Below are 27,165 nucleotides of genomic sequence, written 5' to 3'. Positions count from 1 at the left end.
GCATGATTATCAGTGTCAACCAGCATATTACATATTTTGAAATAAAATTTGAAATACAGTAACTAAGTGGGATTTTTGTTTTAGTAATAATGGTTTTCAGTAATCAAATTTTCAGTAACAAAAATGTGGAAATATTAATACAACTTGTCACAAGTTCATTTTTTCAGCTATTTAGACTTGTAATCAGCAAAGTGCCAATTCTGAACCCTTGCTTTCCTTGTGGGTAATGATTTGGTACATTGACTCTTTCAGGGTTTCTCTCTAAAACCAGTGAGAATCAATGACTCAAAAAAATGCTAAAACTGTGCAACGAATTCCCAATTTTTGCAAATTCTGTATAAACAGCATTTGGACCCCAGTGAAATTCTAAAAGAAATGCATGTGGTATTGCTAGTATGGTGCTTAAACTTACCATTGTTGTGAAGATGGGAAGGCACATTCACACATTCATCACACCAATGTAGGGTCTTAACATGGACCTATTGATTTCAGAAATATATGGGCCTTGCTTGTCCTGAATCCAAGCATACAAAAGGTTTGGTCATGGTTTGTGTTAAAAGACTGGATCTATTTTACAGAAACCAATTTCCTTCTACAAGTCTTCATGTATACATTTACATCCTGTTACCACTTGACTGTATATTGGGCTAAGTGACCAAAATATCGGCAAATCAAAACATGTCAAACAAAAGAAAGCCAGTATGATCAATTAGCAGTGTTGTAAGCGGTTTTGTTGCAATGAGTTTACTCAATCTAGATCATAATAAGCAACTCACTATAATTTTAATCCAGCAAGTCTGTGTAATTAAATTAATGAAAGGTACTTAACCGACATCAGTGATGGTTTCCTTTATGAACTGATTAAATGACAGTAATGATTCTTTAATTTGTAATTGATGATACAGATGATTAACTTCCATGTGCGATATTGTGTTTGAAGTGAAAAAATTACACTAATTAATGAGCTGTTTCAGTTCATATTTAAAAGAGAAAATTGATGGTATGATCACTTTAGTAGTTGTTGTCAAACAAACTGATAGTTACTCTGTGGATAAAATGAGTTTGCTAAATTATTTTCGCAAGGAAGGTAATAACGGCGATTTGTCGAAGGTAAATTTGTTTGAAAATGGAGGGATAAAACGTAAGACAGATACTAAGTGTGCGGTAGCTATTTCTGAGTGTGAACAAGGATTTAGTTCAATGAACTTAATTAAGACTTCTTTAAGGAATTCCTTAAACCAAAAGAGTATACAAATGCTAATGAACATTTATGCAAATGCAGGGATCGTCCTGGGCTTCGCCAATGTCGCAAATTGCGATTTTTTTTCCTTATTGGCGACAAAAATATCCCATCTGGCGATTTTTTTGGCGACATACTTTTTGGTTATTTAATTTGTACATACAATCATGGATTTGGACTGGATAAATTAAAAGCGAGAACGAAAGGAAGCCACAAACTTGACTAAGCAATGCATTGGAATCAATCTGTTACACAAACGATCCTTTGTTCGTATTGACAACCCCATCTTTACAGTTCATTGTTACGTCATAATCTGCTTATGCTGACATCTGGGCTGAGTACTGTATGCTGTGATACAGTCAATCATGCTACCGCACTATACCTACAACTGACTGACTTCTGAAGACGCAAATAGAACAGATACAATTAAATTGTATGGCTAATCCTTCTGTGTTTTTTTTTTTGTTTTTTTATATATATACCAATACAATAGTTTTGCTAAACCTTCATAGAAAACTTATAACCTTTGAAGTACCGACTGTGTATAAATACAAAGCAAATGGAAAAAATCTCAATCACAATTATATCTGTCACCAGTGCAGCATTTTACTCATTGATCTTTTCCTTTTGCCATCAATTCCGTGTTACGGCTGCAGAGACTTAAACTCCGCAACAAGAAATAGCAAAAAAAAACAACAAAAGTTTTGCATAATTAATAATAATTATTTATTTCTCAAAATACAGGAGTGAAAGAATCCCTAAATTGGGTGTGAATTTATGCTTATATATACGGTCCAATATTGCCAGGTGTTGACTCGTGTAAGTTTCATTCGTGGGAATGGAGATCCTATTTTCCTTGTTGAGAAAATTTATACCGCATTCAGTGATCATTCTTGGGATTTAGGAAGCAATTCACTACAAGCTTTGGGATGCTAGCTAAGGGGGGGGGGGGGGGGCTGCTGAGAGACTACTGGTGTCACCTGTCAGCACTGTAGACTGTGAACGTGGATTCAGTAAGATGAACTTCATAAAAACTGACATCAGAAATAAGCTCTGCATCTCATCTCTCAAGAATTTAATGAGAATCAGCATGTACAGATGTGAAAAATTAGACTTTGAAACTGCATTCAACAAGTGGGCAACTCTAAAATCGCGACAGATCTTCATGTAACAGTTTGTAACATTTTGTTAATGCTTGTTGTAATTAAAGTATTAACTAACACATCTTTTGTAATTTTCATTGCCTGTTACATTAATAGACTAAATTAACACTTGGAAAAATGTACACTACTTGTTTTGGCGACACTTTTTGAAAATTGGCGACAAAATATTGAGGTTGGCGATTTTTTTGGCAACAGCTTTTTAAAAGCCAGGACCATCCCTGCAAATGGACCAGAGCTTGAGGACTTTAACCCAGACACAGCTATCAACTGCTGGCTTAGTGCTGGTGCAGGTGGCAGACATATACATGGACATATTTTCAAATCCATCAGTTAAAACATATATACATGAACCTGAAGAAGCCAAATGTATAACAAGCAATGTTTTTGAAAAATTAAATTCTTTTAAGAAATAATTATGTTGTATATTATTTTTTTTGTATGGAAAAAGTACATACATCTCATCAAATCTCAGCAAGTGATTACCATTTTGGGACCAGTAAAAAGTAAGGTGGGACTAGTGAAGAGTAAGATGGGACTAGTGAAAAAAAGGTGGGACTAGTGAATTGTCTGAAACCACTTGTCCTGGACTAGTGGTTAAAAAAAAATTTGCTCAGCCCTGCTTGTGTTGATTATTAACACATTTTAAGAAGCTTACTTCCCCTTTCATCGTCAAAATGTATCTCCATTATTGTTAAATTCTATAATCAACAGTTTGATCATGCAGACACTTTGCATGAAAAAATATGTGTAGTTTTAAACTGAGGTACTGCTGTAAAGTCTGTCTGGTTCCTTGACTAATTCCACTAATTTTAACGTGAAACCTGGATCAAAATCAAACACAGATGAACCAATTATCAAGATTTTTTGACAACAATCATTTGTCTGTAGCTTTTGTTTTTAAGTCCGTATTTTAAGGGTCATTTTCATAAGACTTGCAGCATAATCATAAGAGTTGGCAGGTCTGCAATACAAAACTAGTTTATAGTATTCTCTCACCATCCTGTTTGTACCTCCCCACCGATTTTAAAAACAAGAGACATCAAGGATATAACAAATGTAAAAGCATAATCTTTTCAATCATTGATCCATAACTTCTAACATGATTGTCACCAGGGGGTACCAAACACTGTGAATCTGCTAACACTTTGAATCAAGGAGTTCTTCAGTAACACTTGTCACCATATTTGCCTGAACCAGTCTTTGTCTTCAGTGACATAGTTCAATGTTTATGAAAATCACAATTCCATAAATTCTGGATTTTCATCTCTTTGAACACATGTATATAAAAGTTCCTCCTATTTTTTTTTCTTCAATTTATTTTAGATATAAAAAGATATTGCAAATAATGAACACAGACGACGCCTTTTTAATGCATTAGACTATTTTAGAAACCAGAAATGAACAGAGAGCAGTCGGACTGCTTGTTTACATTGGGAGCTTCCATTTGAGTTGAAACGAAAATAATTCGCTAGTATTAGGGTCCCTTAGGCTACAATCTAGTTGAAAACTATAAATCAATGAATGAAAGATTATGCATTTTATTAATATCCTTGATGCATTTTTTTAAATCAATAGCAGGTACCAAAAAAATGGGAGAGTGTGCGAGTGCATTAACAACATGCTAATCTTATGTTTCTCAGCACAGACGGTCGCATTTTAACAAGTAGAGAAGCGGATTATCACCTGTATATAGGAACGATGAGACCTTTACTAGAGAGGACTACAATATTACATTATGGATGAGTTTCAAACATGGGACATAATATCCTGTGGGCAAAAACTACCTTGCACATAACAATGTCCCTTCTACACGAGGAAAGTACGAAACACACTGTAGTAACTCCATGCCAAACACCAATATTACTCATAAAACAAACTCATAATACAAACCTAAATGAATTATATTTAAATATGAGAAATGCAATAAAGTCCCAGAAGTCGTGTGCTGCTCGTTTACAACTAGAAACATTGAATATGGCGACCGCGAATGAACAATTTCGAATAGCCAAAGTAGGTCATGGAATTTCCGTTTGCTATCGAAGATCAATAACCAAGTAGCTTCCTGCCAATATTGCACTGTATAAAAATAATAACACGAGATGCTGATACAAACCCCTGTACTCACAAGTAAGGACAATTATTCCAACGTGTTAGCCAAAAAATCGCACTTTCAATGCCGGGATTGGAGTGTATAGGTATGATATCACTACCCAGAATTCCACGCCCAAACTAAAAATACATACAGGTGTGCGGCTTTTCCGGTTCAGATTAGATCAGTGGACAGGTAAACTACACGTCACGCTCTGTTGTCACTTGGGATAGACAACTTATAGCATAAGGAATGCAGTGTAGTCTATGTATATGGAAGTGTTTTCTGACTCATTTGGCGGGTTAAATAATAATAATAATAATAATAATAAACTATTGTACCAATATTGTAACGGCTGTGAAATGCAACAATCAACAGCAAGACAGAAGTGTTATTATTACTCAAGCTATTTACCAGTACTTGAATCATACTTTGCAAACCACGATATATCAAGCTGAGACAAACATACAGACAAGCAGAGAGTGAGAGTAACGTTTATCCTGCATATAAAACCATTCCGAAAACGCTAACGTTGATCAAGGCCTTCATATCAATTTTTTTATTTATTGTAAATCTAAACTCCAATTTAAAAACATGTTTTCTTACGTTGAAAAAATATCTCGAGGGAGTTTCATGGTCACTATAATGTATTATATGTTTATCTTCATTTTATGCACAGGGTTATTTATATAGTACATGTATGACGGGTCAATTGTAAGCAACGATACGAGCCCCTGTGATTTTATGCAGGTATGTAACTATATCATTGTGTTACACGATTGATTAGCTGAGCGAAAATCAGTGTTTACAAGGTTCGACAACCTGTTTTTGTTTTTAACAGTGTCGCAAGTGTGTATTATTTTAATTATAGCAGACAGCTCCAGTGGCTTATCCGTCGATCCGCTTCTTTACAATCAATTTGCAACAAAGTAGATTGTTGGCTGGCGAAGATGGGTGTCTCCCAGATGTTATATTCTGTCAAAATAGTAACAGTCGAGCACCAGAAACGGTCGTCTGGGGTCACTTCAGGTCAGCACCACTAAACGAACCAGTTTTCGTTACCGATGTTCTGCTCCAGCTAATACTGTGCAATCCTCAAGATCTAAGCTTCACCTACTCCATTAAAACGCTGTAGTAGTGATAATTAACTTGGCCTGTTGAAACTGACAGCAAACGTATTTACTTACAGTAGTAACGTTGATACAAGCACTTGCTCATAATTAAATTAATTCTTCGATACGCAGATAGCACCACAGACAATACAGTGGTGGCAGCTCTCTCTCTCTCTCTCTCTCTCTCTCTCTCTCGTTATTAACTTTGGATGGTCTTCGCCACCCCCACCCACCACCCCAAAATACATAAAAAAAATATTTTATTCACAAAATAATTCTTCTTTCTCATAGCAGAAATTTGGTGTAAGTTAAAATGAAACCTTCCATCAATAAGCCAATAAGATATCAGCTGTAGTTCATGTCCCAAAAATTTGTTTCAGCTAATATTTATGTAAAATTACCATTTTACTGCTGATTTAAAGGAAAGTAAGAATGGAAGTCACTCATAGCATATAGATGTTAAAGGGTAACAATAGCTGAGACCATGTTATCACAAGGCATCGTCATGTACTATTAAGTCTTACGTAATTATTTCCTCCTGTAAATGGTTTTATTTCCTGTTCATGCCATCAGATCTATCAATAACTTACTGTTATTAATTTTAGATGGGGACATAGCCCACAGGGCCTCGTATCGTTGCCATAGCCAAGGATTGTTCTATTTTCTCACAACGAACTCTAAAGATGTGCGAAACTCAGACACTGCATATGTTCATGATAGAATAGAATTTGCGTAGTCAATTCCTAAAAATCAACAGATCAGCAGAGTCCCGGATCTTAGTCTCCCAATGCAAAGTGTGCTGTAGACGATATTGATACTGGCCTCGTATCCTCGAAACTTGAACTCAAGCTCATAACACCATCGTTAAAAATAATACTTACAGTATATCTACATCACTGAACTTTTGCATGTTAGCAGTCGTACCAAAAATTATGACAATTCTGAAAGTTTAGTGATTCCAACATTAATCTAACTAAAGTTACATTCAGGTCTGGCGGAGAGGTGGGGGAGGGCTTTCGGGGTTTCCGGAAACCTCTCCTCAAACTAAACAAATAAAACGTACAAAAACAAATGTAAGGTCACTTGTCACTTGAAATATGACCATTGTTTTATTCTTGCGCATGTTTATTTGGTGTTATGCACACTTATAGTAAATAGACACATAGAAGAAGGTCAGGGCGCTTTTTAATTGTTGAACCTCCACCTCCACCCCTACCCCTTACCCCTTACCCCACAAAAATAAAACTTGACCTGATCCGGCCCTGTGAGTATTTCTAAATGTTTGGACTTTAAGCTTGAATGTTTTGCGTTAAAAAGGTTTCTAGAATACGGAGACAGTCTTTAAAAATACCCCCCCCCCCCAGACCTTAAGGATATGGGCCTTTGTTTCTTGACGAGTAAACTGTAAATCAATTTGCAATATAACTTTCATCAACAACCATTAAGACACTGTTTTTTTTTTTCTCAAGCGAGGCAAGAATTTGCAAGAAATCATAATATTGTGCGGGATAATTAAAGTATTGTCATAAATAGTTGTTATTAAACATTATGATTAAACATTGTATCTGACGTTTATTAGTAAAGAGATAAAGGTGGTACACGAATTTTTCAGAAGAAAAAAAAGATGAAACATATGCAAAGTCGTAATTTAAAATTGTATACAACCAAGGATGAATAAAAATGACAAAATCAGTGCAAATACTGCTTTTCGGTGTTTTTGCCCCATCCCCCCACCCCCAATAAATCATCTAACATAATAGTATGATAACGGGGGTGTTGATTCCATCTTCCTTGAATACAAAAACATATGACTGCAAATTTTATGCATTCTAGTATTTCCATTGACTTTAACAAAATTTATCAGCCCTGCAAGAACAGTCATCGCGACGCATATTTGATCAACAATTGTTGCTACAAACGTGTACATTTGTTGGTGTTTTTCAATTGATGTACAAGTCTAAAGATCTAGGAGCCACATATAGCCGAATGTTTAAGATGTTGCAATTCTATTTTCTAAGTCATTGGTCTCTTTCATTGATATTCTCCATCACATCCAACAAGGGTAACACCAATGAATAATACTGAATGAATAGAATAATATAAATAATGATAGAACGGTCTCCACGTATTCAGTAGAAAAATCTAGATTCAAAGTGGACATAGGTGTGATGTGTCGAATTTTGAATTGCAGTGAACTTTAAAGTTGAATGCATTGAGCATTAAAATTTTATCGCATTTAAGCCAGAAAAGTCTTTGTGAAGGGTCACTTCGAACTTTCTTAGTTCATCTCCCCCATGTCAGTGTAAACTTCAAAGGGGCAGCAATCCAACTCAGTGAAATTAACCGGTGTATCTTAACACGGTCCTTAGAAAGCAAACATTTGAGCTACCAACCCTAACCGCTTGGTAGGAACCTACGTCACCTTATCATTTTTTTCAAAGTGAAATGTTTACGCACCGTCGTTCACAGATTCAGAGCTGTCTAAATTTGATGAAAGGAATTATTTCTTTGGGAAAAATTAGGGACCGCTGCCTACGACTGGGCAGAATAAATCAAGGCGTACACTTTAGAAGCAATCAGACTTTAAAGTGACGACCTTAGTCAAAATTCTTTAGTATGAAATTTCCTGAAAGAGGAAAAGGAGTCTTTACTCCGGGGAGGCCTAAAGAGAATAGTGCTTTCCTCGTTAAACAAGAAAGGGACCAGGTGGCCGTCTTGTAAAAAGAAAGACTTTCGTGCTAGGAGGCACAACATCGGAAAGAGAACAGCAATAAGGTACGCAATTTTAGTTTCACGTAATATTCTATTATCTGATTGTTTGTTTTATGCAAATGTGTTTGCTATGACTAGGTTCCATATTATGTATCGTTTATTCAAGTTCATGGAAATGTGTTGATGCTAGAATTGTTATGCAATTTACCTTTTAATTTTACAGTTATTAGTTCATTGGTAGAATTGATCCAAATGTTCATATGTGTAGGATTTCATAGGGTTATATGAAATAACTTTCTTTGTTTGTTAGGACGAGACATGTTATCGTGAGTTAACGATACGTACCTAACTGTATCTGATTTTGTAATGTTTGAGTGATCTTGTAGGTTAAGGACTGCTGTGAGTTACAATTTGTCAATTCCATGCAAGAGTAACTGAACATGTAGTAGCATATGTAAAAGAATACGGTAATGTTCGATAGACGCTCGCGTGGTAATCTGAGACCTGCTGCTGGAAGCAAGGTCAATGTCCTACCGTACTAAGTCACAATTTACGCAGTGTGTGGATAGCCAACATGATCTGAGTAACGTGAGGGAATTTATGTACGTCTAGAGAGTGGGGTATACATAAATTTAGGGGTAATTTTGTCCTTTAAGGGACACCTTTCTGGGAGAGAGACGGGATAGTCTGAAGACAGAAGTCAGATGAAAAGAGAAGGACGAGGTTAGAATAAAAGGACCAGGAAGTCCATGAAGGGACAAAGCATAAAGCTAAGGAAGGATGAACTAGGAGGGCGTTGATATACGGTCAAAGGAAAGGAAGTCATGCAAATCAGTCGTGGACATTGCGCTCTTCTCACTTCTCGTTATGATGATGAAATAAATGCAAATTGGACACTCCTGTTAAATTCTATTGGTATAATCTAACTTGAAGTGGAATTGTCGTTATTAGTTTGTTCTGATTAAATTTGTTATTTTCTTGTCAAAGGGGGCTCGTATTGCTTTATATATTCCCAGTATTCTCGCTCAGTTCTCTGTTGAAATTATATTCTTCTTTCACTCCCGCTGGGCTATAATATCCTCTAGATAACGCCAGCCAAATCCAATTAACCACCCCTCTTACTAAGAGGGCAATGTTACAATATGCTTTAAAAAACGGTATAGGAAAATGGCGTATCTTTGAGTGCGGAAAAAGGTGGAGGCGGCTTGCATGGACGATGAGCCTATAGATAACATGTTCCTACGAAACGTGCAGGAAGGTTCCAATAGTCGTAGATAAATGAGTATCCGTGGCAAGATTATTATCTTTGGTTGTTTAATATTTCAGTTCAAGAGCCCGCTTTCTCTCTCTCTCTTACAAATCTACTTATTTTCCATCCCATGTTCTACATATATATTTATCAATCTATTGGGTGATACGAGTTTAAACGATATAATGAACTTGTACAATACAACATTTGTAAACAGTATAATAATGCGATCGTGTTCAATGATTGCGGAAGATAACCACTTTGTATCTCATTTACCATGTATTAAATACGAGCTGAAGGCTTTAAGAATGCAGTCAACTCCTTGTCCACACTAATGTATAATCAATGTTGAAAAGATCAGATGAAGCCAACCGTATCATCTGGGCTACCGAATTAAAAGACATGGATTTTTTTCTTCTCGCTTCGGCTTTGAGAATGCATGGATCAACATGTCAGACAGGATAAACAATTTTCTCGCTATTTTGACATTATTGGAGATTCGGCTTTCCAAAACTGGCAAAGCAATATCTATCATGTGGATTATCATATTTAATTAGTAAGTTATTTGCTAAATTTAGGTGCTCGGCGCATATAATGAACGTAGAGATGGCTTAACCATAGGACTGAGAGAAATCCTAGGTGCTGTGACTTATGTAGGAAAAATAGTGATTACCTGTTAGGATTACTTTCATTTTGTTTGTTGTATGTCCAGCTTATGGTCGCCTAAGAAAGAAATGCTTTGATAAAGGTTTTTATCTTGATCCGTGTGTAGAAAAGTTTTTATCTCTCATAAGTCATAACAATATCTTAATTACAAGAAATCTTTCTTACTACATCAATTTGGCTTTTCGTCTATGACAATTTTTTTTTTGGTAAACTCAAACGAGCGGTGAATGACACACTTAGTGGTAGTAACACTTTTACAATATCATACATTTATTGCTTATAGGAAATTATGTAGTTATATGCATGCTGAACACCACATTTTGGGGCCCCGAGTGGCCGAGTGGTCTAAAGCGCTCACGGTTCCTGATCATTGCCATCTCACCTCTGTCTGCATGGGTTCGAGTCCAAGGCTCGGCTAGCGTGGGTACGTGGGAAAGCTTGCCAGTAGCTTCTCGTGGGTCGGTGGTTCTACCCTGGGTTTTCCAGGGTTCTTCCTCCACCAGTTATACTGGCCGCCATGTATAGCCTATATTATGCTGAAAAATGGCGTTAAACCCTAGAACAACAACAACACATTTTATTTCTGTACACCACTGTATTTTCATGTATTTTGTAAAAAGGGTCGGTGGTATAAATTGCTGAATAAAGCAGTCATATCTGCAAGGGCACTCGCAGAATTATTTTCGGGTAGGGTGGGGTGGGATGAGGTGAGGTGAATAAACATGTAGTAGTCAGTTGTAGGCCAAAACATGTTTAGAGGTGAAATCCGGCCGGGGGGGGGGGGGGGGGGGCGGGGGTAAGTTACACAAACCCCATTTTCCCATGTGAGGGCCCCCATGGTTATCTATCTGTCTATATACATGTACCTGTATGTTTTTTACCTTCTAACTATATCTGCATCGAAACCGTTTCTCATCTACACATTTGTCACATGTCACAATACAATTTGTATAACCTTAATTATCAGCATGTTTTTTAAGGTGCCAACAAGGATAAAATGGTAACAAAAATTAAAATAAATATATTTTCTGATCTTATTTTTTAATCATATTGGGATATTATATTTGAGACAAGCTGAAATGTTCCAAGGGCAAGTTCGGTTTGCTTTCACCGTGGTGTAAGAGCTGTATTGTTTTAAATCAAATTGAAATATATTCCCATTATATTTTAAATAATTTTTGTGTTTGTTTTACTCTGTCTGATCATAATTTTGTTTTCTCTAATATCTTCCCAATTAGGATTCATTCCCATCGTGTTTACTTCTTTTAATTAAGGAGAACTTGAATAATAAGTGTCCTTTTGACTTCTCAATGCAAAATGTCATAGTGCTGAAATACGCTAAATTTAAATCATTTTGCTGAAAGATACATAACGTCCTTCAAACTGCTAACCCCTGAGTTACGAAGTACATGTATATAAAGGTAGCATTATAAAATGTTAGAAGGAAATCACACTATTAAAACCTTCCCTTTCTCGATAGTCCGTGCTCGTACCGTATACACTATGTTAATAGACATGCTTTTTACTTATGGTGCCATTATAAAATTCCAGTTTTATCATCACACATTTTGTCCCGCTGATCGCTTCATACAGTTAAATACAATAAACTGCATCCATATATATATAACAACATTGCGTGAACTCAATGTCACTGTAAATCACGCAATATTAGCGAGCACAAATTTAGTTAATTAAACCATAATAAAGTACGTATCATGTATCGGGTACATGTTTTAAAAAATGCAGATGTCAATAATATGCTGAAATGACCCCTGAGGGAGGGGGTAGTAAAAATCCACTGACGTTAAATACGGTGATTTACAGCACAAGTGTTGTTTGTTCCAAGTCATGCTTGAGTCATCTTAGAATATAGCACATATAAACATACCATTGACTCACCATGTACACATTCAACTGATTGATTTCCTCCTGCCATAGTTGGCAGGCATATCTGTCACGTTACAGTTGGACGACAGATTTAATCAGGATAAGGTTAGATCCAAAGTGTAGAAAGAGACATAAATGAAGGACAAAGGTCCGCCACCATCTCACCCTCCACCTCTCTACGTGTTGATCTAATTCCCTTATTGTGGCATTTGGTACTCCTAGCGACAAAGCACCACCACCAACCGACCGCACTATGTATGGATCAATTTCCCTGGACCTGGCATAAGCACTCCTAGTGGCAAAATCACGACCACCCCTCCTCTTTATCTACTGATCTAATTCCCTTATCTTGCCAAAGGCGCTAGCAGCAGCAAAGTACCACGACCACCCTATCCATGTATTGATCGAATTCCTTTATCTTGGCATATGCACCCTTTGGCTTTGAGGCAAAGTACCACTATAACCCTATCTCTCTATGTATTGACTGAATTCCTTTATCTTGGCATATGCACCCTTTGGCCTTGAGGCGAAGTACCTCTACAACCCTTTCGCTCTATGTATTGATCTAATTCCCTTATCCTGGCAGAGGTACTCTACGAGGCAAAAGTGCCACCACAAACTATCCGATCTGTGCATGGATATAATTCTCTGGTCCTGCCGTAGGTACTCTAAGACGTAAAGTACCACCACTATCCTATGTATGCCTTATCTAATTATCTGGTCTTGCCATTGGAACTCTTGGAGGCCAAGAATCAACACCCAAGCTCTCTGTGTATTGATCTAATTGTCTCGTCCTGCCATAGACACTTCATTATAATTTACACATTGTTACTACAATTGAGCAGATCATTCAATATTCAACAAAATTCTGCTAGTTGCTCATTCCACGAAATATAGACGTATTTATCCCATGGAGATCATGATACTTTGAAACAGACTAAGGCTTATGTGTGTATTTTTATAGAATTTAAAATACAAAATGGCCACAAAGGGCCATAAAGTAAGACACTGGTTATATTTAGGAAGCTGAAATGAGAGATTTTATATTATGACTGCTGGAGACATGTCATACGTATTTTATCTGCTAATGTATGATGTTAGTTGGTTGACGTTTAACGGCATGTCAACACATCAATAACTATTTATGGATTATTAGCAATGGGAGTAGAGTGTCATGCGCAGAGACACACCAAAAACAAACCTAGACTGGTCCAGGTAGGATTCGAACCCGCTACCTTTGAGTTCTTGAGTCACATAATATATTACTACTGAGCCACAGCGGTTCCCTTGCTATTGTATGATGTACATCAGACAGAAAAAAAAGGATTGACCTATATGAACCGTCATACAATGCATCAGTAGATGACAGTCTACAATGTTAGCTTGAAATTACATATAATAAGCTCTGATTTGTCAGCGCATAACGCTATGACAGATCGAAGACCTATGTTTGTAGTCAGGTCCACATTATACACAAGAAAATACAGTATTGCTGAGTTAAGCAATTTTCAGTTTTATTGGGGGAGGGGGTTCTTTCTATTCAAAAGAAATTTAGTTTTTGCTTACGACTTTATTAACAATTAGGCTACAATTTATGCTGAACGAGAAATTATTCATGTAACACGAATGTCTGACACAGTTGCCTCAAATAACCTAAATGCAGACTTTAAAAAAGGTCCGATAGACGGACAGACAAGGATAACATCATCCGTCTTTGCTACTGGTCAGGTAGAACATAAAGATTAAAATGTCTAATCTCAAGATCAGTGTCTGTGTGTGTGAAACTATACATGTAGGGTATAGTCAAGTTTTCGCCTTATCGCACCCCCATGTATACAGTGTTGCAGTTATCTGTCACGTTAAGTCACGTCGCCAATTTCGTTTCCGCTCAATAACATTTGGGGTGAGTTGATTAGAATTTACATTAAAACACGCCAGGTTACATTCAATTTTCAGTTTTTCTGACAAAATTGTACAGTTATGTCCCGTTTCATTTAGAACGTTGCTCTCCAAAGTTTGCACTGCCTAACTAAACCAGGTGAAGTTCGATTCTCACCGCTTTTTGGAATTTGTTACGAATTAACGATTCTTCTTAGTTTAAAAACTTTGTCTTTCGATTTCGTTTGTACTCAATAAGTTTTGAAGGTCTTCTGGGACTGACGTTAGATTTGTTATGTAGTTTTACATTAAGGTCAGGTTCCATTCTCATTGTTTTCGGAAAAGTGTTACCGTGTTATTGCTTCTAAATGACTAAAATTTGCTCTTCAATTTCGTTTCCGTTAAATCACTCTGAAAGACTTAAGGAATTGAAATCAAATTTTAAATCAGACATTGCATTAACAAGCCATCGAATATGTTTTGATTTCCACCATTTTCCAGCGAAATGTAATAAAGAAATGGCCTCTGTTTAATTCACAACCGTGCCCTTTAATTTCCGCTAAATAACATTTGGAAGACTCTATGCACTGAAACTAAGTCAGGAACGAGGCTGTGTATTAAGGAGAGTTAGTTTGATTTTTACTGTTTTCCTGCAAAATCTGATGGAGTACGTATGTTCTGCGTTTCCAGTGCATCGTCAGAACGGTTACATTGTACATTACCTAAAAAATACGAACTGAAAAGTATTGTCTTTCTTTTTCTTCATTCATCGGTTTGCACGGTGTTCACTGACGGAATTTAAAAACACCGGACGCTACCCTGCCGACCACCACGCACGCGCGCAAAAGTGATGACATTAAGGAATTTAGGTTGCTAAGCGTGTGACGTTTTCTTGATCCAGGCTATGTAAGAAAGATATAAGAACGCACAAACGGATATGTTTTCCGATAGGATCTTTACATTCGCAGAACCAGTATCAATAAATTATTAACCAATGAAGACAATATCATATTCAGTTGTTGTTCTTAAAGGCTGGGCGTTTTAAAATAACAATACCGGACATAAATACGTATGATCTGTATCAATACCAGATAGAGGACAAACAAGATGAAAACCGGACCGTGATGTATAAACCGGACGAATGACTACCCCCTATTGGTACTCCCCATTAAAGTCACTACATATATGTGTGTCGTGATTTATTATTTGACAAAACCTATTCGTTTACAAGTATTGAATAAGCCTTTTCTATGACCATTTTTTTTTCAACTTGGGGCAAAGCAAAACGTACACGACTTATAAAACACGTGACTAAAATGAAAAATATTGTACACTATGTGCATAACATGTATCTATTAATAGAACAGGATACTGTATGCATCCATGTATAAAGTACATTTAAATGTACACAGCTTAGAGATCTGCCACCTCACAATGTTCCATAAGTTAAGGATAAATCCTGTTATCAGTTAATCATAACCAGAGAAAACATCATTGACCCCATTAGCTACCCTTCTATACATCATTGACCCCATTAGCTACCCCACCAGAGAAAACATCATTGACCCCATTAGCTACCCCACTATACATCATCAGATCTTGGTCGACTGTATTTGCTCCCGTATGAGTCGGATGGGACTAGAACCAACATAGACCCAAGCCCACCGTTGCATATATGCGCAGGCAGATCTGGGTCTGTGCTGTTTGATATGACCTATCAGAAAAACAAACAACACAAACCATGATCTGCCGATGCACTGTGCATGGTCTATGTTATTTGCAGTTCGATTCAACTAAATGGTTTGTATAGACGGTATAATGTTTGTTGTGGATTTTAAAAAATACACTAATGCAAAGATGGTATACCTGAAGAAAAGTCAGAGGTTAATACCACTAAATTTCATTTTACAATTTAGTGTTTTTCCAAAGCAAAAATAGTTGAGTGCTGCAACCTGCCATTTGTTATGAGTAGCCTTCTACCCTGATTGTGCTCCCTTCTTACTTTACAAGTTGTGGTGGTCATTTTTCTTCTAAATTAGCAAGCTTTTATCGAATATCGACAATTATATGAAACATCAGTTACTACCATATTAACAGTGTCAGTTATGTCATAGGGGACATAATGTGAGGCTTTCAAAAAGGAACGATAATCTATGTGTTTTCTGCGTCTTTCCACCCCATTCAATGAACACTGTCCCCTTATATAGCCCGGGGAGGGGGGACGCTAAATTGTATTTCATCAGTCTCTGACTTGGGGAATTCTGACAGAAAGAAAGGAAAACGTTGGGCTTTTTCTTCTTGTAATTTCAGGATAATACAGAGTAGTAATAGGTGTTCTTATGGTGCAATGAAAACATCAAAGACTACCGTCAAGGGGGACAGTATCTGTTAACAGCAATTATTTCATTACCCAGAGCAAGTGCTTGTCTAATCGTTTAATTAACCTACAGAATGCATTGGCGTCAAAAACCACTTTGGTGCCAAATATACGTGTTTTATTGTGTGTTAAAGAAGACATTAGAGATGCATTTTTTTCTTCTTTCAATAAACATGAACAGGTTTGTTATGATAATTTTTATATATCAGACCAATGTAAACTTGAGCTTAAACGACTGATAAATGTGATTACAAATAAGGAACCGAACTAAGCATCTAGGGTCATGAATATTCCCTGAAATCTTTAAAGACATATATAACATCTTATGTTTTGGAATTATAAAGTCTAATGTCATTTATGATAATTATACATGTATTTTGTCAGCATATTCTATTTCCCTAATATGTCAAAGAGGAAATAACTTCGTCGAAAAAATGAACTAAGTGGCACCTAACTTTGTTCTAACGAACACATATTTTATGTTTTGGTCCTTTTCGTCTGGTTAATTTTGCAATAAAGTTTTCATGAATAAAACTTTGTGAGAAGCAATATGATTAACTATTTGAACACGTTTAAAAACCGTACAACAAACCCACAATACGGAACTCAATGCACAAGAATATGCTGATAATCACGCGGTTTCAGGTCGCTGTGTGTTTACCATTTAGTAGAAACTAGCCACAACCATAACATCTAAATTGAAAGTGGTGTTTATTTCATTGCTGTATTATTTAGCGCTGATTCAATGCATTATTTGCTTCTTAAATTTTATCATATCAGTATGACACAACTGAGAATTAAATATGCAATATTTAAACAATAAACTCCTTATATATATATATATATGTGTGTGTGTGTGTGTGTGTGTGTGTGTGTGTGTGTGTGTGTGTGTTTTCACGTTTAAATACCTGCTTTTAAAATTGAACTCTTCTGGGTATCATCTGCCTTTCTAATTTTCTAATTAAGTTCCACTATGTACAATAACGATTATCATAACACGTGCTTCTCGTCAATGTAGGCATACCTATTAAAGTTTCTGACAAATTGGTTAGTTAATTATCAACCTCAAGGTTAAGTTAATAAAATATGAATACTGCCTACGTTGTTGTTTATGTTCCATCTCTTGATAACCGATGGTACTCTTGTTATAATAAGGCTTTAAATTTGGTCACGATTTGTCATTCTGATAATATTTGGCACTGTGACAGACCATGAATATGAATATTTTGTTTGTTACACGTATCTGCAACTGATGTGAGTATAAGATACGGAATGCTTGTTTTCCACTGGCAAAGTCAACTTATTTGACCCCACAGTATATTTGGCTGGTCCTTACGTACAACTGTGCTTTTGGAGCACAATTAAGGGTGTGGTTTCAGACATTTACGTAGTTATAAATCAATCCACAGTATCTTGATATAAAGTGTGACTTCATATTCAGTGTCCCTCCCTAAAACGAACCCCGCCATTACGAATCCTCGATATAATGAACACACTACGGTTTCCACACGCTACATAAGCATTGATAGAAATCCATGTTAAAACGAACTACTCTCTATAACTAACGATTATCAAGGGTCAGATGTTGTTCCTTACAGAGAACGTTTTTATGAAGCTATGATTCCATACTTATCCTAAACACAGTAAGAAAATAATCGTACTTCTTTATCTTTCATCTGGTAAATTCGTGGGAGGAAGAAAAAAAGTAGAAAACAAAATTTTAAAAAAAAGCAACTACCCCATCTTTTAAGTCTATAAATCTTTACTAACTTCATTATTGCAGCACTCTTATCCTTCAAAGGTCTCAATAACGTTTTCATTTGCAATTATCTGATTTTTAGCGGCGGTGGGGGTGGGACGAGACTAATCACTTTTGGTCTCTTCATACAGGAGCATTTTGGAGCTTTACTTGTCTAGTCATCTAATGACGTCATCCGCCTAAAATATATGTATTCTTGTTTACCAGGACAACTTTATTTATACATCTCCACTACATGCTTAAATTGAACCACCAACCCACAGGAAGCTACTGGCAAGCTTTCTCACATACCCACATTGGCCGAGTCTGAGACTAACTCACACGGACAAGTGTTAGATGGCAGTGATCGGTAAAGGCGAGCGCTTTAGACATTCAGCCACCCAAGGCCCCTGTTGCTGAATATGCACATAAGAAAGTGAATTAACAGTATGTTGTGTTATTTACTTATTTACTTACTATTGTTGATTGACAAAAGATATAAAGCACAGGTGGTTTAATTACGGTATTTAACTGTTTGACATAACATTCGTCCATTCATCCATCCACATCCATCCATCCATCAGTCAACACATACATACATATATACATATACATATATATATATATATATATATATATATATATATATATATACAGAATAGTTTCACAGCGCATTCTGTTATGGTCAGCATGGCACTTAACAATTAAGTTTTTGACGTATGGGTTAGACTCGCCATAAATTGTTGACTGCAAGGATGGGATCTGTTCTGCTTGCGGCACGAATTTAATTTTAACAAGCGATCATGTTCATGATATAATTTTGGATCAATCAGTCAAAAACACAAAGACCTATGTAAACTGTAAACTAGCAGAATTGTGTCCATACCAACGACCGGGGGGGGGGGGGGGCCACCGCAGTCACAATTTGTAATGCATAGGGGTCTACTGGAGAGTTTGTCCTTGGTTCCACAAATTCAATCCGCGGCCCTGATCTCATGTATTTCAAGGACTGAGATTTGTTACAAAGTTAATAGTTGATGATTTCAAATTTGTGGATAATCAATGATTATTTTTTAGTTGGTTTTGGAGTGGAGTGGGATAAGGTGGGGTAACAATGTTGGCAGAATTCACTTAAGTTACGTTAATGCAATATCAAGACCCTTGACTTTTAAGAAAAGAAACTTAAAAAAGAAATAGAAAATGTTGGCCATGTTGATTGAAGGATCAGCTAAATCATGTTTTTAACAGTAAATAGCAATAGTAGTGCTGTCAGTCCACGACAGCAAAGATTTCAAGAAGTGAGAAATATATATTTATATTAATAAAGAATGGATTTAGCATGTATACATGGATTGGCGGCAATATTCCAGACTTTTATTCCCACTATCATACGAACACCAGGAACCAATTGTTCTTTTAAATCAATGGCATGTCCAACAGACCTAACATATACAAATTATCAAGATTAAGAACTTGTGCCAATCTTTCTTGTTCTTTTCAATGACAATACAGTGTACCCTGACGACCGAACGATGTCTTTTCTTTTCTTTACGAGTAACATTAAACTTTGCTTGCATTACATCACAGATTGTCGTCTGAACATACTTGACAGAGCTACACAGACTGTAATACTTTCCACTTCACAAATAGTTTTGTCCTTTGACAAAAGGCACAATACCAGTCTTGAGTCAATTATGAGAGCCAATAGCAATATTGATCTAAGTGGTAACACTTACGTTCGTCTCTATTTCCTACGGCCATGGAAAATGGGGTACGTCGATGGAAAAAAAAAGGCATTAGGTTGTGACTGTGCTGACAGCGATGAAATGGGAGCTTAGTAGCCACAGGTCATGATTTATGGATGTGACATAATTTAATATTACACATAGAAGAAAGCCTTGGGGATTATTTAATTTAAGGCTGTGGGAAAATCTTTGCTGTAAACGATTTTTAGTTCATCTAAGTGAAGATTGTTTTCCATAAAAAGCTATGGTTATTTTTGCAAAACAAGCGTGTGTACAAGTTACACCAAATTTGTAAATACATTTATTTTATCATAAGAAGTTTTGAAGAAAAAAAAAGGATATAATAGTGAAAAAATTGTTGTTCTTTAACAGACTATTTCAGAACAACTATGTTCCTGTGATGCATTTTCTCAGATGTGGAGAAAATGCTTCCTTCGTCTAATTTCGTCTCTAATTTTGAAGATATGTATACATAGTTGTTTACAAACAGACACATACAGCTATTTTCTTCAAGTTGACTGTATCGGAATTTGGAACTTTAATACTGTTATAAAACTTTGAGTTTTCACCAGGTACTAATTTTAAGACAAAAATTTGCATCAGCACAAGCACAGATTCTAGGTGAGGAATCTCCCTAATCAAACCATATAAAACAGTTAACATGTACACATGTATATGCGTTGGACAAAACAAATACGGCTCAACAAATTCCTTAATTGTTCTTTAAACGATTAATGTAACAACAATTAGTATGTTATATAGGAAGATCAGTATACTGGTGCAGTTTAAAGTCAACGTAATTAATGAAAAATCACTTATTTCTGTTTCCTGGAATTATATAAGCAAAAGCATAAAAGATATTTCTTTTAAAAAAAATTAAGTATCATTTTAATCAAAAAGTTTTAGGTTAAACTAATCATGTATCTTCCACTTCATAAAACTTCGTGCTTATCTTTCATTTTGTCAACTGGAAAAAGTTTGTGCAAAATAATGGAAAATGCTGACCCGGGTTACAGCAATAACAAATTGCAGTAAAAGATCTTCATTTACTAAAGGTTTACGCAAATTCAGCGTGCATGAAATAAAAGAAATCCCCCGATTGGTAAAGTACAGTGTCAATGAATCACATCATATCTTCAAAAAAATAAATATTTACAGTGAAAGGAGTTCATACAGGTTGTCCATACACTGCCTTTGACCGTGAATATTTACAGCAAAACTTTTAATTAAATCTATGAATATATATAGTGAGTATTGTATTTTTACATTTATTAGCTTGCCATTTGGGTTGAAATTACACAAACAAAATTAACACGAATGCTTCTGTTTCTTTAGGAAATATTGGTTGTTTTTTAATATTTTTTTTTTCGTTTTTAAGTAGTATTATATGAAATCTACGACTATTTCAGGTTGATATAATTCAACACAAATCTAATTTCTCACTCCGTAGCTTCTTCAATTATATTTTGCAAGGACAGTATAAAGCCTGTTTGCTAGTCTCGGTCAATTAAGAGTTGTAAGTGCTGCTGTACCGTCTTCCTTCACAATTTGCCTATAACCGTTTTCTCGGCTACAAAGATTTTTTATTTTCTATCAAGTTGAAAAGAGACGCTATGAATCATAGACTGTTACATGTTGTTTACTTAAACACTGCATTGATAAAAGTTGAAGTTGCAGACAAAAGTTTATTGAGAAAACTTTGCATTTTATGCATTAGTGTCACGTATTACATGCAATGTATATGCTTTTCATAGGTACGAGTAAAACACAACGAAAAACTTGTGTTTAGAATGAAATATTTGCATCCCTAGAGGTCTGTTTCTTGCTTGCTATTATTTGCAGCTAAACGTAAACATGCATACTGTATAGACAACACAGGTAAAGATCTTCCATGTTGGTTGTTCAAAGCCGATTTTCACCAGCTTATCACTAAACACAACAACAATAACAACAACAACCCCTTCCCAGAAAATTAACAGTCAAAATATTAAAAAATTACCTCGCTATGAATATTGTTCGTTGTGGTAAAGTTTTCCCTCACCTTGAGCCTGGCGCGGCAGGTAAAAATCCCGTGTTGATAAACCACTCCAGTTGCCCTATACAATGTGTGGGAGTACTGTCTGCTTAAGGGGTTGTCTCAAAAGTCATGGAGTTTGAAGGTATTAGGCAATGATATGCTATGACCGTTTGACTCATATAGGTGCAGATAATTTGTTTAAAATTGTGCCTAAGGGGGTAGGGCATAGTTTTATGCACAAATTTAATGCCGCATTCACCAACCTAATATAAAAAAAAATCACAAAAAAAAAATAAAATACACAAGTGAGGTCAAAAAGGTCCATATTTTTGGATAGCTATATTAAACAAAGCATAAGAATATTATCCACTTGAACAGAGAATCAGTTGAACAGAGACGTCAATGGCAGTTTATAACAGAAGAAGTTTATGCACCCCAAGCCTAAATTTATACCAGCATTTTTTTACGATGATCACAGTGCAAACACAAGCCTTTTTCCTAGATGATCATTCTGCAAAACAGTATGTCCTAAACAGGCTGGTGCAATTAAAAAAAGTTGTCATCCAAGCTGTTTTAAGATATTTTACTTGCTCCAACCCACGTATTTACTGCTATGGGAGGCTAGCTTTTCTTCCTAGCCGACTATTGGTATTTAACTATCTACATATACTGCAGAGTAACTGTGAAAGGTGTACCTGCCTGACATTTCAAGAACAACACAAGCCCGAAACACCAAGTTCACAATTATATCCATATCTTTAATTAGTAAACAATAATAGCTGAAAAAGTCACACCATAACCTTAAGTTGACAGGGCCAATTAACGAAACCATCCCCTGCCGCCTAAGAAGTTAGAGACAAAGATGTGTTATTGTGCAACACAGTACGTTCAATATAAAGGAAGACAGTTACGATCATGAATCTGACATGGGGGAAATTTTCAAGCAAACAAGATTTTTTTAAATTAGAAACTCATAGCAGTGCAGCAATTTACAACATTACCACATCGTACGCACTGAAATACTCAACTTTAAAGATGTAATGGCTAAGGTATTAGGTACACTTGTATTTTTTAGATTATAAGAACACCATGCTCTTTTATCCTACAGTCCATGCGCAAATGTATCTGCCTAATTTTTAACCATCCATAATTCCTCGAAAATAACGGTTTTGATTTTGAAGGCTGATATGGAAGGATTGCATTATTCATGACAGTGTTTTACGACTGCTTTATGTAATCATAAGAAAAGAATATTTACGAATTATATCGGTTTCAATGAACTTCCGCTGGAGTTGTTGCAGCAAATCCTGTTTTATGCAGTCGCTTTTCATCAATTTCATCCATGTGAGGCTAAGTCTGCGCATAAGAACCAATAAAGGGGCCATCTAAAACTTGCCGTTATGAGCAGGTAGTATTTATACACAGATGAATATGGATTGATTTGTGTATTAAATGAGATTTATTGAACTTGATTTTCAGGAGCAGATTTAGTCGAGTTGGACGGAGCCGGCGCGCTGGTAACGCTTAAAAATAATGAAGCTTCCCCCTGGCTTCAACCAAGGGGTTGCGTCCCACTTTTCTCTTACTTGTTTACACAGCCCCACAGCGACACTCCTAGATACGTCCCTGACCTTTACATACGCGTGGCTTTAAAATACAGGTGGGCGCTGAAGAGAGAGAGAGAGAGAGAGAGAGAGAAGTTGTTGATATGCATCATGCGCCTGAGGGAGGGTATATCATGCAAATTGGTATAAACGTCAGATTCAGATAAGATTTCTCTTATTTATTCAAGCAAGTAAATGGCTTTTTTTTTTTTAAATTGACACATGTCAAATTGTAATTTAATTTTCGTTGCTCCGGACATAAAATCAATACGATCTTTGTTCTTGTCTATCACAGTGTGTGACTGGCGGGTTATAAATTGCTTAATCATTTGGACAAATTTCTGTGACTGTACACATTCAGGGGCAGATAGTGTAATTAAATATGAGAGCGTACTACATACATCAGTGTATTTGAACAGTGTCTTGCCTCTTATGTTGAAGATTAGCTGTAGATAATAAACAATTAATAATGTTCACTCTTTAAAACTGAAATCCTTCCTAGTTTATATAAAATTATTTCAATCTGTGTTTTGTTTGTTTATTTTTGTTCTTTTTTTTTAGGGGGAAAAAAGGGAAAATTAGCCCAACTGAACTGCCTTTATCACCAAATGTGTGGCTGTTTGAAATATCATGTTAACTGATCCGCCTGTACAACTACAGTGAGAAAACATGATGAATTATTTTTAAAAAATTAACAAATGGATAAATCCACAATTGATTTCCCCCATTAGATTTATATAACAAAATTACACAATTAACTCTGTACTGTTCTTCGATTACAAATTTTCTAGACATGTGTATTACCACATGAGCATTAGTATTCTGAAGAGGAATGTTTTGCGGCTCAGCTGTAACGGGGGGGGGGGAGGAGGAGGAGTAAAAGACCAATTAGGTTTCTTTAAAGCCTCTGGCAGCAACGAAGGTAGTTCTACCCAACAGGAAAAAATGTATCCGTCCTTGCATTTGTTCATTTTATTTTTGACAATCTTCCACTCAAATGATTCTTTCATATCTAAGTTTAATGTTTTTCTGTGTTTTGGAAGTTTTTATATTAAAAAAATTAACATTTTCTGTGTTTTTATACTTCCTGTATACATTACTGTACAGGAAAATATGCACGGTTGCAATGAAGTTCTCCATGAAAATTCGATAGGCCCTAAAGCCCATACCATTCATCAAATGGCTCAAATTTCGATCTTGAGTTAGGGAAGTTAATAACCCTACCTGCCTTTTTGCGACCTGGTAGTTAGTATTAATGACTTTGAATTAGAGTCCCGTGAACTGCCAGGTAAATCGATACATGGCGATCATTATAACAGTCAAAATATTAACTGGCCCGGACATCAAACTCTTATTTTTTAACATGTGTCTTTTATTTTAATATCGTTGCCTTTTATCTAGTACTTCATGTTTACGTTTATCTGAAAGAGCCTATCTTCCTGAATTTGTTTGGGCAATTCTTTATATTTACATTTTTATAACGTTCCTTTTAATCGGTACCATATAGTCAGTATTGTGCTGACTGTTAAATCCTGATATACATAGCCATACTTTTTTCATATGTGCCACTAATGTATCCGAAGCCAATGGAAAAATATACAACAAATTTTACCACAAGTAGCCATAATGAATGCAGCGGTGACGTCACTAAGTTGCATCCGGCCCATGCATTGGTCTACCGATTCGAACTGAAGAACAAAGATGTCAGACTATGACGATTTGATCTGTTGGTTTTCATGACACGTTTAACGTATCATTGGCTGTATCTTGCGAGGAAACGAGAGCTGATGCCTTTACTAATGAAACAGTGAAGTTGAATTTAGATTATGGTGATGTGTGAAGAACCGGTTTATAAGGCTGTCCTATTTATGCAACCTACTCCAAGAACCTGCCAGTTCTCACCAAGCAAGATAAATAGTTCGTTATATAAACTCAAATTTTTTTCAAGATACTCACATATACTGCAAAGGTGTGTCCTTTTATTATATGAAATTAAAATTATATCGAAAACTAAAGCCAAGCCTTTAATAAGAGTAGAACTTTATAGTCTCTTTCAACCGACTGTCATCTTCAAGCATAAGCGGAATGGAGTACGTCACGGGTACAAACAATTACTGTCTCCACAGGTGAAGAATGTACGAATAATGTGACATCTAGTGCATCGCTAAATCCGTCGATTGCGGAAAATATAGAGAAATTAACCATACAAATATGTTATAAAAGCAAAATTGCGGTAATTACCGAATCTTCTGCACCCTTTACACGTAATAAAAGTAATTTACATATGAAAACATAAAGCTGTCAAATTCACCGTCATTTCTGATTAGAACGTTTGAAAAAATATCTATACAATTCATTAAACTGCACTAATTTAATTAATACGGCAGTTTGTACATGAATATCAGCTCTTCTTCCTATCTAAAACTGGAGGAGCTGATGGCTTGGTTTGGTTTGGTGTTTTACGGCATAGCAACACAAATAGTTAATTAGTGCCAAGGGAGTAATACTGCTTAAGGACACACCACAGTAGCATATCTGGGCTAATCCGATTGTGTGATGTGTGATGTGATTTGGATTTTTAACGTAGCTTTAACAATTTTTCAGTCATATCGCTAAGATGTCTGCAATGTGGCAGTTTATAGTGACGTCAAGCACTGGGGCATCATGCCGCAGACATGTAGCATGATGTCCCACCCAGTCAGATTATCCTGACACCAGGCCGACCAGTGCTAACACTAACCTCTTAATGCTGAACGCCCAGCGAGGCAGCTGTTAGTACCATTTTTGTAAGTCTTTGGTATGACTCGGCCGGGGATTGAACCCACGACCTCTCGCATCTGAGGCGGACGCTCTAACCACGTGACCACCAGATTGTAAAGTCCTAACCAGTGCCCTTTCAGTCGCAATTCTGGAACGCTAACCATTGAATAACTCAGCTCCTGAAATGACGGATTTGATCGCTGTGTTCCATAGTTTTAGATTTGATTCAAAGTTATTTTGGGGAATGATAAATTTGAGTTCTTAGACAAACGCCACCAAGAAGAGACTGTACAAGTAGAATACGAAGAAGTAAGTTGGATTTACAGACCAAATGCCCCACATTCACTTCCAGGAGCTATATCACTGTATCTTGCTTCCCAGTGGAATAGATTCTAGACTTCAGTTAAAAAGACTGTGTGTGTTCATTTTATTGCCATTAGAAGCAGTTTCCTCTTCAAAAACTTTAACTTGATAAAATGTGGGTTGTTGAATGAAAATTATGCTGAGCATATAGAGTATATAGAAAGCTTTAAGAGAAAATTAAACATAGCATTAGCACTCTGAGAAATACTTAAATAAGTCGGGGGGGGGGGGATTACCTTGTACTGCCAAACAGACCACATTTAGCCTATTACTTAGACAAATGCACTATCTATCTATCAATCTCACATACCCCATCCTCCCCATAGAAACTACCGAGGAATGATTTAAAACCCAGAGAATCTGATAATTCTTTGTAGATGGATAAACGATGTAATGTCCCGTGGCTAAAACTGTTCGTGTTGATAGAGAGGAATAAATTACCGAAATAAACAGCTTGACTGATAACGAACTGTTCGTGTTGTTAGAGAGGAGTAAATTACCGAAATAAACGGCTTGACAGATAACAAACTGTGTACAGCTCAGCTTTACTGATAATAGACTGTTT

General features: G+C 36.2%; 1 protein-coding gene across 20 annotated transcripts in view; it reads right to left on the bottom strand.

Annotated features, from left to right (window-relative positions):
* Positions 1-27,165, bottom strand: part of LOC149806390 (band 4.1-like protein 2) — a 324,157-nt gene that overhangs the window by 98,133 nt on the left and 198,859 nt on the right. Inside the window, exon 1 of one of the 20 annotated variants that reach the window (XM_089952696.1) lies at positions 21,856-22,010. The exons of 17 other annotated variants lie outside the window; for them this stretch is intronic. The gene's annotated coding sequence lies outside the window, so the exon portion shown is untranslated. Of the gene's footprint in view, positions 1-4,516; positions 4,653-21,855; positions 22,011-27,165 lie in introns of those variants that run through there. 2 more of the 20 variants (XM_089952687.1, XM_089952712.1) reach the window with 2 other exon arrangements.

This window comes from Sinohyriopsis cumingii, chromosome 1 (assembly GCF_028554795.1).
Source record: "Sinohyriopsis cumingii isolate HCF-2022 chromosome 1, ASM2855479v2, whole genome shotgun sequence".
Classification (NCBI taxonomy): domain Eukaryota; kingdom Metazoa; phylum Mollusca; class Bivalvia; order Unionida; family Unionidae; genus Sinohyriopsis; species Sinohyriopsis cumingii.
This window is presented reverse-complemented; position numbering and strand designations above follow the sequence as displayed.